The 12,895-nt window shown below is 43.3% G+C and overlaps 1 protein-coding gene across 1 annotated transcript in view; it reads left to right on the top strand.

Annotated features, from left to right (window-relative positions):
- The window catches only part of LOC144771759 (acetylserotonin O-methyltransferase-like), an 897,827-nt gene that overhangs the window by 227,427 nt on the left and 657,505 nt on the right, over window positions 1-12,895 (top strand). The gene's annotated exons all lie outside the window — the stretch shown is intronic.

Here is a 12,895-nt window from a genome sequence, read left to right as displayed (position 1 = left end):
GGCTCCAGATGGATGAGCTTAAAACAGCAATTTGCACTGTTTGTAACACCAATTAAGCTTTTATGTAATTTCTTTTTGCAACAGCATGTAACGATCACCTGGAACTCTTAATTGCAAAGCGAATGTACCTGTTTTGTGGAAAAATAATAAAAATACCTTGAAATTCAAAAAAAAATTGAGCCAACGATAAGATAAAACTAATAACATTTGAGATAGTGTGTAACTTAAAATCCCCTAATACTTGTGCAAAACAACAACAGCAAATACAAACATATCATATTGATAAAAAATGCAACCTTATGGCCCATGACCAACCTAAGAATTTTGCTACTGCTATGGTAATAGGAGCTGAAGTATTGGTGCATAGAATTATTTCAGCTTCTTCACTCCTTCTGGTGCCTAGCAATTTACTGATGGGCACCAGCGATGCACGTTGAGGGGCAGCATAGGCTGGACAAACAAACAGCAAATGTGCCAGCGACTCCATATGGGCCTTGGCATATAGGACACTTGTTATCACATTATTTGGCTCATCTGGCAGTGAAAGCCCTTAGAGGCAATGAGCCCACCCTAAACTGGAAATACAACTTTCCATCGTGTGGTTTAGTTATTGTATCTCAGTATGGTTCTAATCTCGTGATCAAGTTTACTTCCAAAAAAATTACTGTAAGTGATGATGACTCGCTGGTTCTCAGGGTTTTGTGCATAACCATCGCCCAGTATTTCTCTTTTAGGATCTTTTTTAGGGGAAAGCGAGCAGTGGTTGGATCTTCCCATAATGTTTTCAGGGCAAATCTTATTAGGATATCTCTAATTTCTCATAACCATTTGATTTTGTGGAAGTTATCAGCCTTTATCTTATCCATAAAGCCCGCAGTATATGGTTTCAATTCTGGTGTAGTCCATAATCTACGCCAGTATAGTAAAGGGCGTAATTTTGCAACATCAGCCAAAGGCTTTTTCCCAAGATCGTAAAGTAGGGGACAAACTGGAGAACTTTGGGGGAGGTTGGTGATATGGCAGCCGCCAGCACCTCCACTTGAAACCCGGGGCCGAGACGTGAAGCTGCAGTGAGCCGCGACTCCGTACTCACAAAAAAAACTGTTTTGGGCAACGGAACGATTGGGGAAATATCTGGATGGATGCGGGCGTGCACAGATGCTGGCAGACCTGAGAACTGGCCCCTGCAAGCCGCGATCGCTTCCCTGGAATGCGCTCATGGTTGAGGCGAAAATGGCGGCGTAAGCTCCGATGCGGAGAGAGCTCTTGCAGATGCCCCCTTGGATGGCTTGCTGCGGGCGCCCGAATGAGCGGAGCAGAGGCAGAATCGAGGTGAGCGGCGACACGGGGTTGATTGTGGCTGCTGCGAGGCTTTAATATTCAACTGTGCCTCGTTAGCCCCGCGCGCCTGACCTTAAGATGGCGGCCCGATAGCCCGAGGGGAACACCGCATGGATGGCTTGGGTGAGGGTGTCTTCTGAACCTCTGGGGTGCAGGATCTTTCAACTACTCGGGTGCTGGAGTCATAACACACCTCCCCTACTTCCCAGGCTTTACTGACAATGTGATCCTGTACTCCCAAGGCCCTTCGGTGAGCATCAACATCTGGGGATCACATATTGTCCTCTCCTTGCACGCACTGCATAATCCACCTCTGGAGAGACCGCCACAGTACCTTTACCTTCCGGTACGCAGGTGTTGACAACGTTTACTACCGAGCACCAGCCGTCTGACCCTACATATCCCTGACACGAGGCCTTCCATATTCACGTGCCGCGACGGTCTGCAGCCTTGAATTTAGTGCTAATCTACCTTCGCAGTCCCAAACGCTCTGGGGGCTGATCCATATGCCGCCTAAGTAGGCGACGGACTAGTCTTTTACCGCATGCGTGCGGGCGGAATTCCGCTCGTACGCTGAGATTTTTTAAACCGCATGTTACGTGACGAGCTGGGCTCGTCATCAGCGTGCCAGGAGGCTACCTCATGACGAGCCCAGCTCGTCATCAGCGTCGAAGGGGTTAAACAAGGTCTCGGACTTCTTACCGAATTCTGAAAAACGATCTACACTTCGATGAGACACAGGCGCAGCAACAATGATCGCCTGAACATGCTCAAGGACTACAAAGCCGAACTGCGCAGTAACATCAGTCGCGGCATCAAATTCTCAATGGATCATCTACGTTTGGCCTGGTCGGAGCAGTGTCATCCCTGCAGCAATGATGTGGATTCGGTGGGCACCAGGGTCCTTGACCTCGTGGCGCAATACCAGGACCGCGATCTATAGCCCACCAGATCCATCGGAACCTCCTGCCGAACTACCTTTCTGCCTTCACATGTCCTGGCCCTAATCCCCACCCTGTTTATCGCTTCGCTCTACTCCTCTCCACTTTCCTGTTGCTGACCTCTGCCTTCACCTGTCCTGGCCCTTAGTCCCCACCCTGTCTATCTGTGAATTTTCCCCTCGTCATTTGAGATCTAGCTACTTTGTCTGATGCCCGATGGAGCTACCTAGTTTAGCTATAGGGGAGACATGTCGGGGATTCCCTCCTCGGACGTCACCTACCCAGTCGGTCTTCAGCCAAACTTCCTTTCGTCTCTCCTATCGTCTCTTCGCGCATCCTCCCTCTATTTTTGTCTCTCCTTCTCCCCTCTCCCAATGTATTGAGACTGAACTATTTTGTCGAATGCCCGATGGAGCTACCTGGTTTAGCTATAGGGGAGATGGACCGTGGACTCTCTCCTTGGTCGTCACCTACCCAGTCGGCCGTTAGACAGACCTCATTTCGTCTCTCCCTGTTGTCTCTTCCCCTATCCCCCTTTCTCTCCTTCCACGCCCCCTCCCCTCTACGCTCCATTTATTTTGCCCTCCATGTTCCTTTAATTGCTTTTCCAATTGAGACCGACCTATTTGACCAATGCCCGGTGGAGCTACCTGATAGCTATAGAGGAGATGGGTTTTGGGACTTCCCCTCGACTGTCACCTACCCGGCCGGACTTTGGACAGACTTTCCTTTCGTCTTTCTGCCGTATCTCCCTCCTATCCCTTTACCCTTCCCCCCTTCCCCTCTACACTTCAATTATCTCGTCTTCTATGTCTCTTGCAATTGTTTGTCTAGCAACTGATGTAAATTGGAACTGATGTAATCTTGTAATTGTAATTTTTGTGGAACCTCATGTAAAGCGCTCTGATACCTCTGGGTCTAACCAGCGCTATATAAAACTCTTGAATAAATTAATAAATAAAAAAATACGTAGGAACCTATTTTCGGCTGTGGTAAGTTTTATCAAGTTTTTACACCCCCATAGTTCTGCTCCACAGAGGGCTGAGCTAACCGCTTTCATGTTATATACCTGGAGCACCGGGCTAAAGGGTTTTGTGAGTGAGGTATTATACTCAAAGTGTAACACTCCTGACAATTGTCGATGCTTTAGTGTTGCCAGGTCAATTTGTTGATTCCATTTTAGATCACTCTGGATGTTAACCCCCAGATAAGTGAACGCTTTAACTTGTTCCTATGGACAATTGTTCATTAAAATACTACCTTTAAAAGCTCTATATTGGCTAAAAGACATAAATTGCATTATAAACACATTGACTTACAGACCCCACGCGGAGCAGAACTCCTCGAAAATTAACAGGCCCGCTGAAGACCACTTGGGGTCTTTGAAATAATCAATGTATCATCCGCGAACATTAAAATAGGGATTTCTTCACCTGCTAATGACGGGGTATCAGTAATGATAAATTCCATGTGATTCACTATTCTGTTAAAAAATAAGGAGAATAGGGTAGGTGCCATAACGCAGCCCTGGAAAAGGACTGGTAACCATGCCCTGGGAGCCCCATCGGATTTTAGCATAATTATCCACATGCAATCTCATAATGAGTATCAGCAGTTGAGGCGGCATCTCCAGTTCCTGCAAAATCACCAATAATTTAGAACGGGGAACAAGATCAAATGTTGACTTCAGGTCAACAAAGGCAGCATACAGGTTGCCTTTCTCCAGGACCACTGTCTTCCATTGGAACAAAACAAAGTGAAACACCTGGTTGATGGTGCTAGTGTATGCCCGGAAGCCAGCCTGAAGGGGGAATAAAATACTATGCTTGTCTATCCACTCCTGGATCTTATTAGGAATTAATCTCCCCAATACCTTTTGCAGGGATCTATTAAACTAATGGGCCTGTAGTTACCTGGCTGGGATTTTTCACCCTTTTTGTAAACAAGGATCATTTTTGACCCTTTCCACTAATCAGGTATTGGGGCGTCTTTAGTAACAGCATTAATCAGCAATAAAATGTACCTACTCCACCTTATTTTGTCAAAAACGTATCATATCTGCAGGAACCCCATCTGGACCAGGGACTCTGCCACCTACTACAGATCCAAGTGCTACATTAACGTCAGTACTACAGAAAGCCTCATCCGAATACAGCACTTGAATATGTTCATTCGAGTTTGACTCAATGGGACTACGAGCGTATTGGGTTTGAAATGTTTGACCCAATCTTCCTGCGTCATGTGATTGTGTGGGTGTTCAAGCTGCCCTCCTCTGTCCCACTTTACTATATTCCAAAATAACTTACTATCACTCGGGGTACAAGCCTCCTTGAGGTCCTGCCATCTTTTCTAGTCTCAGGTTTGCTTGGTCTTTTTCGGGGTACTCCTATATACCTGTCTAGCTACTCGCACTGCGGCGGGCTCACCTACTTTAATAGCATTCCCTAGTGATTCTCTAGCCTGTCTACATTCCTTCTTGAACCAGCAGCATACTTTCTGATTTATTGTTTTTTTAGGATTACATTGCTTAACAAAATATGTGCACAGATGGGCAAAGAATTTGTTGTGAGTCTAAGCTCAGAGACTTCAGTGGTAGCCATACTAATCTCTAGCTCAATTAGAGCACAATACATTTCCTTGGAAATGCTAGCTATAGATTCTGGCTTTTCTACAATCCTTGTCCATTTTAGGTGCCTCGTATCATTAGTGGGGGCAACAGCGCAAGAAAGCAATTCGCTCCCATTATGTAAGGATATCTTTTGCCGCCATGATCCTAAAGCCACACACAGGGGGTTGTGGTCACTCTCTATCCAATCCCTCACAACCATGTCACCAAGGGTGTGCCATAGTCTCAGGCTAATTGATATGTAGTCTATACGACTGGCACTAGATCCATTATTAAATGTATTTGCCCCTAGTCTGTCTGATGGGGTCCTTCCATTTGCCGGCCACAACCCCTTTTCTGGACGATGGATGGCCACATCTGTCCTTTTTTTATGGGTGCACGCCTCAGCCTTGGGATACCCCACTGTGCGTCTTCTTCTTCTGTGAGATGCCATTCCTCATTAGCAAGTTGAATTAAAATTACCCGCAATAATGACTTTAGTATCTACTGAGTATAGATCAAGGAGATCATCGAGATTTCTGACTTTCTCGTATAGCTGGTTTTTGTTTTAGATTGCAGAATCTATTAGTAGGGAGAGGGCCAGAATATTTGTTGTTGTCCCTGTGTTTTTTTTGGAAGCCAGTCTGGTCAATGGGGATTATGTTTTTCTTTGAAGCCCAAGCAGCTAGTTCTTCTAGTAAGAGCCCCGAGAAATACTTAGCATCTATGTCAATAAGGGCAATGAGCCTATAGTTTTTTGCTTCGCTCCTGTTGCCTTTTTTGTAGATCGGGGCAATAATTGATCCCAACCAAGAACTCGGGATTTGTTCGGCCACCGGATTTTCGTGAAGATTGGGAGCATTTGCTCAGCCCAGTAGTTTGAATCTTCCTTGTAAAGGGTGGGCGGAATTTCGTTTGGCTCCGGGGGCCCCTCTTTCCGGCCTTTTGCGATTCTCCCCTTAATCTGTGTTGTTGAACCTGGGAACCTGGGAAGTTCGTGTCCTCGGCTGGTGGCTTTTTGCCATTCGTTTTCTCCTCCCAAATTGCTGGGTGTTGTGTTATTTTCTCAGTTTCATTATTGAAATGGTTGGTTAGATGTTTTACCCAGGTCTCCTCCGTGATATGGGAGTTTATTCCAGGGGCTTTAGGATTCTCTATATTGTTAACGGTGTTCCAGAATCTCACGCTGTTGTTGCTTCTTGCGTCGTAAAGCAGTTTCGCCCATGTTTTGTCAGTAGAGTCCTGTTTTTTTCGCCACAGGATCTTATTCTTGTTGGCCTTTAACGACCGCAGTTCAGTCAATAGGTTTTCGTCACCCCTGTTTTTCCGCAGTCCACGGAGTGTTCTATTGATTGCTGTTTTTATTTGCAATAATTTCGAGGATCGAGGTGTCTGGGGCTGAGTTTTTGGATTGCTTGTCCGCCTGGGGTTTTGATCTTTTAGCCTCGTAGGCACATTGATTTCTTGTGAGGAGTTGCTCTTTGTGTTAGCTAGACCAAAGGTTTTCAGAAAGGTTTCCCAGGTGGTTATGTTGTTATCATTGCATGGCTTAGACCTTTCCCAGCAGATCTTAGCGTCTTTTGCGAATTTTTCTGGGTCGCTTATTTTGCATTGTATTCTTTTGCACTTTGCCGTGAGCGTTAACTTTTGCATGTCAGTTGGAATTGTTAGTGCTGTCCCCTGTGCTGTCAGTGTCAGTTCTTGTGGGAGATGGTCGCTGCAGTCAGATGTGCCAATTTTGAAATCATGTACTAATGGAAAAAGTGAGTAAGATAGAAAGGTGTAGTCTATCGCTGTGCTTGAGTTGAAGTTGTGGAAGGTTGCGGCTTGGGGCCATCCACCGGAGATCGGCCATTAATCGAAATGAGGCCCAGGTTTATTAGGTCGTTTAGTAGCTTGGTGGATAAGGTTGTTTCTTCTCCCCAAGGGCACTCGTCCAGTAAAGGGATCCCCCTTTGGTGTAGTTGATCTTCTATTGGGTGGTTGTTTCCTTTACTTTTTGAAAGGAACATGTTAAAATCGCCTGAATGATGGATGCCATAGAGATGCTGGCGATGATGGCATAGGTGGGCACTGGGACTCCAGTCCCACCAGGGCTCGTGATGGATGAAGGCAGTGTCCCCAGAACAACGTGTCAGCAGATGGCAAAACACACAAATAAAAAACCATATAGAAATATGATAAAATTCAAAAAGATAGAAAAATATTTTAATGTAAAAAAATACTGAAAATTAACTACAAACATAAATTCATAAAAGTTTAAAAACAACATTTTAAAAACAAATAACTGTCTTTAAAATAAATTAATTATAATCAAAATAATATTTATTAAGGATTTTTAAATAAATTACTTCACACCATATTCCCCTATAAACACAAAAACAACTCCTACAGATTTGAAACTATTAACATATTTACCAATTAAATATGTATAATTAAAAAACAATTAAGAATTATTTATTAATAAATAAATAACCACAAACAACACTATAAAATGGAAATATAAAAACACACTAAAATTGAGAGGCTTGCTGGCCACTCCGACTTTTATTCTGGGCTGCAAACCTTTCAAACTAAAATTGGTTTCTGTTGTACCAAACCTAATATTGAATTGCCAACATGTTTCATTGCTGGCTTGTGTCGCAACTTCATCAGGGCTTACAGGGGTTCATCCTTTCACTCATTCCATGGTGTTTTTCAGTTCAACACCTGCAGTGGTAGACAATGACGTGTGAATAACATTAAAATTCGCTGTACAGACCAGACACAGTGATAACAAATACACGTAGTGACACTTGGATCACTTAAAACACATTTACCTTGAGGTGGCGAAGTTACAACATACCCGCACACCTCCTGTCAGGGTATCCGTGTCAGCTGATCACGTTTCCCTGCGAAACCCACCGTACTGCTGGGATTCTATTTGGGTATGTAAAAGAAAGGAAAAGGAATTTCTCATATCTATAGAGAGAGAATATGTGTCCTATAGCTGTGTAGTACGCTACATTAATGTATGTATGCGTTCATAAAGAACAATTTGCCCGGGTATTCTGTCCCAGAGTCTTAATAAACTAATCCGGATCATACATTCATTGTTTGTGTTTTAATTTTTTATTGAAATATTCAAAGAAAGATACAAATATGATAACCAAGCAGAAAAAATATCATAGTGAGTGAATGAAAATATAAGTGATAATAAATCTTACGTAGAATATAGCAAATAAGAGGAAATAAATAATAACATATATTCCATAATCCAATATAAGGTAACAGTAGAAAGAGTGATGGACAAAGCATGCTATCAAAAAAAAGGTAAATAAAAAGGGAGAAAAATAAATAAATAAATAATCAAGGAGGAGAGTACCAGAGTAACAATGGCGAGGAGGGGATGAAGTAGGAGAAAGGGAGGGGAAAGGATAGTTATAGTAAAGTAATAGAAAAGGAACCACTGAAGGAATAGAATTAAGTAGAGACAGTATGTGGAGGAGAAGAGGGAATAGATGTAGATGTAGAGTCATCATCTACCGTGGTTTCCAAGAAAGGGGACCAAATTTGGAAAAAAATGGAAGCCTGATCCTGAAGATTATAAATTGTGCGTTCGTGTAAAGCCGTTTGCATCATTGCCACCAACCATTCTTCCTAAGAGGGAGCTGAGGGAGATTTCCAGTGACGTAGGATACAAATTTTGGCTGTGGCCAAAGCAGTATGGAGAAGACGAATTTGTGGTTTGGAAAGCCTTGGGAAACCTCGAAAATCGTGTAGAATAATGGTGGCGGGCATAAAAGGTAATGGTAACGACATTGTAGTAGTCAATGCCTTCCCCACAAAAAGCCAAAAAGATCTTGTACGGGGACATTCGCAAACGATATGTGTTATGTCACAGCCAGAAGCAGAACATCTCCAGCAAAAAGTATGAGATAACAACTTAGCTTGATGTAACTTAACAGGAGACCAATGCCATTCATGGAGAATTTTGAAGATACAGAATTTAAGACGAGCTTCCCTAACACCTTTATGTAATCCTTCTAAAATGTTATACCATTGAATATTGGAGTACACAATTGATAAACGGGATTGCCATTTCATCTGAAGAGCATGTGAGAGAGGCTGTGAGAAGAGAAGATGCAGAAACGTTTTATAAAGACCAGAAGTCTCACCTTTAAGATTTCCCCACAACTGTAAATTGGACAAAATGGGAGATACTGAAAGCAGTTCTGGGGGAGAGCCTAAGTGTTTTGTGATACATTGTTGAAGTTGGATATATTTAGAGGATTGCAAACGTGGTAGATGAAATTCCTCACAAATTTAGGAAAAAGATTTAAAGGTTCCATCATGAAAAAGTTGATCAATAGAATAGATGCCAGTCTCTTTCCATAAAGGCCAGGACAAGGTACGGCCACCAATACGAATAGCTGAATTATGCCATAGGGGAGCGTTTATGTGAATTCGCAAGTTAGATTTTAGTATGCGATGACCTCTCTGCCAAGATTTAAGCATTGCAGAGAAAATAGGGTTTTTAGGATCAGAAGAACTAGTCCCTGTACCGTATAAAAGGGATAAACCTAAATCTTGAGCCTAAAGGTGGCGTTCAAGTGGAACCCATTGAGGGATATCTTTAGATTTGGGCAGAAAAGATGAGAGTTGAGAGATATGAAGGGCAAGTGAATAATGCTCATTGGATGGAAGACCCAAACCCCCATGTAGCTGATGGGCCTTTAATTTGGCCAAGGCAAGACGTGGCTTAACCGTACCCCAAATAAAGAGTTTTATTTTGGAGTCAATAGATCGAAGAGTAGTTAGGGGAATATGAAGAGGAAGCATACCTAGAACATACAGAAATCGTGGTAAAGTAACCATCTTAACCGTTTGAACTCTCCCCCAAAGAGATAGTCCCAGAGCTTTCCATTTATCAAAGTCTCTTTGCATTTGTGTAAATAAAGGAGTCAAATTATCCGTGACCATATTATCTAAACCTCTATTAATTAATATTCCTAGGTATTTAAGATGGGATGGTTGCCAATGAAAAGGGAAGCCAGAAATTGCTGTCTTCGTAGTACCAATTGACATGGGTAACGCTTCACTTTTATCCCAATTTATTTTATAACCTGAGAAAGAGGAGAAATCATTGATAATTTGAAGGAGAGCGGGAAGAGAATGGGGAAGGTCAGTAAGAGTAAGAAGAATGTCATCAGCATACAAGTAAATTTTAGAATGGCCAATTGGAAGAGGGACACCTACAACTTCTTTAGATTGTCGTATTGCCGCAGCCAGAGGTTCCATCGCTAAGAGGAAAAGAAGAGGGGATAACGGGCAACCTTGATGAGTGCCTCGTCGAATAGGAAAAGGGGTAGATAAGAAACCACCACGGTTAACTTGAGCTAATGGACTATCATAAAGCAAACGCACTTTATCAATAAATTGATCACCCAAGCCAAACCTTTGCATGATTGTAAAAAGGTATTCCCATTCAATGCGATCAAATGCTTTTTCAGCATCAAGGGAAAGAATCAAAGCGTCTTCTGTAAGATGTTTAGCTGACCACAAGGCATGAGATAAAGTGCGGAGATGATTCTGAGATGAACGACCCAGAACGAAAACCATTTGTCAATTATGAATTAAGGAAGGTAAAACTTTACGAAGACCGGATGCGAGAATACTAGCTAGTATTTTAATATCAGAGTTCAAGAGAGATATAGGCCGATAACTGCCACACAGTAAAGGATCTTTGCCAGGTTTTGGTAAGACAGCTATAATTGCTTTGTTAGAAAGAGATCCTAAAGAGGATTCCTCATCAGCTTCTAGAAAGTATCGATCATATTCTGACCAGTCCATCTATAAAATTCAGGAGGGAAACCATCCTCTCCTGGGGCCTTATGATACGGCAAGGCAGTTATAGCTGAAGAAATCTCATCTCTTGTAATAATACCATCAAGTAGAGCTCTACCTTCATCCGAAAGTCTTGGAAGGTGAATTTTATCTTAAAAGTTGGACATTTTAGGTTTATCTATATGATCACTTGGGAAGTAAAGAGATCTATAGAAGGAAGCAAATTCTTCAACTATTTCTTGTGGCCTAGTAAGTATGATGCCATGACTGGATTTTATAGCTGGAATCGCCATAGCAGCCTCCCTCTGACGCAATTGAGCAGCCAATAGCCGACCAGCTTTTTCCCCCTGTTCGTAATGTCTCCCTTTCATTTTTTGCAAGGCGTATTTGGCCGTAGAAGTGAAAAGATTATTAAGAGACATTCGTGCCTGTTCCAATAACTTACGATTCTGGAGGGTAGGATTTGAAATATACAAATGGGAAAAATTTTGAATGTCTCGTTCAAATTCTGCTTGTTTGGCAGCATTGTTTTTGTTAATAAGAGCAGCATCGCGCATTAATTGACCTCTGATGGTCGCTTTAGCTGCTGCCCAGACCGTTCTCTTAGAAGAAATTGAATCCTCGTTAGTAGTGAGATAATCTTGGAGGTGCGATTGTAAAAGAAGTTTACCTGCAGGTGTCTTATATTTGTTTATGCTCATTCTCCATGGTTTGCGTCCTGGGCTAGAGAGACCTAAATGGAGGGACAAAAGAACAGGAGAGTGATCGGATATGGCTGCTTCTAAAATTCTCGAATCTGTAACCAACTGAACTGCCTTTTGTGAAAGAAGGAAATAGTCTAGACGAGAAAATGTGCCATGGATGGAAGAAAAGAATGTGTACTCTTTATCTTGTGGATGACTAAGCCTCCAGTGATCAACGAGACCATTGTCGACGAGAATATTGTGTAAAATGTCTCTATCAGAAGCGTTAACATTATCAAGTCGGCCTGTTTTGTCGAGGACAGGATCTGGAACCAAATTCCAATCACCTCCAATGAGGAATTGAGAAGCATTGATTTCTGTGAGAAGACGATTCAGTCTAAGGAAAAATTGTTTTTTGGCACCAAGCGGAGCGTATATAGAACCAAGACAGATGAAAGAGTTTCCAATTTTCAATTTAACAAAAACATATCGACCCTCTGGATCAGACCATGTCTTGGAAATTGTGAAGGGAAGTGACTTCCGAATAAGGATGGCGACACCACATTTACGAACAGGAGTAGGGTTGGTGGGATCAGTTTTGGAAATACTACTAAGAATAACTTTTCCAACCCAGTCTCTACTGAGTTTAGTAGATTCAAAATCATCCAAATGTGTTTCTTGCAGTAAAGCAATGTCCACATGTTTAGAGTGTAAATATGAGAGAACTTTTTTCCTTTTAATATAGTGGGTGAGACCATGAACATTCCAGGAAATCACTGATAGAGGGTGAATAGGAGACATAATAGAAGAATTCAAGAACAAAATAGAGAAAAAGAGAGGAAATAAGTATACAGGGGAAAATGGATAAAGGTGTTACTCTGGATAGCAAAAGACAGTAGGGCCGATTAAGATGGCGGATGGACCTGAGTCCGTCTGCCACCATAGAGTAGGAGGGACCGTCCGCAGGGGCTGCGGAGGTCCCTCCGTGCAGATTAGGATGTGACCGCCAGGGTGGCGGTCACATCCTCAATATTTAACATTGCGGCGGGTACAGCTTCAAGCTGCACCCGCCGCAATGTTAAAAAAAGCATGCACGGCATTTGCGTGCACAAAGCAGCAGGCACCGCGTGGTGCCCGCCGCTTTGTCCACGCAAATGCAGGGGGGTACCATAGGTACCCCCATGTGCACCCCCCAGCCCCCCGTCACCAAGGGGACCCGCAACGGGCCCCCGAAGGCAATTTCCGTATGCTTTTCCACGGCGGAAAAGCCGCCGTGGAAAAGCATATGTTTTACGCTATCCTAATATGCCTGGCGGTGTCTGACAGACACCGCCAGCCATGTTAGGGCTTTTCCGCCGCGGTCGAAAGGTGACTGCGGCGGAAAAGCAGCGGACGGATTTTGAGACCCACCGCCATCCTAATTTGGCGGTGGGTCTTTTAGGCATCCGCGGCGGATTTCCCGCATCCTCCGGGCCGGTGGTGGCTTCCGCCGGCCCGGA

This window comes from Lissotriton helveticus, chromosome 8 (genome assembly GCF_964261635.1).
Source record: "Lissotriton helveticus chromosome 8, aLisHel1.1, whole genome shotgun sequence".
Taxonomy (NCBI): Eukaryota; Metazoa; Chordata; class Amphibia; order Caudata; family Salamandridae; genus Lissotriton; species Lissotriton helveticus.
The sequence above is the reverse complement of the archived record's forward strand: the minus strand, read 5'-3'. Positions and strand labels throughout refer to the sequence as shown.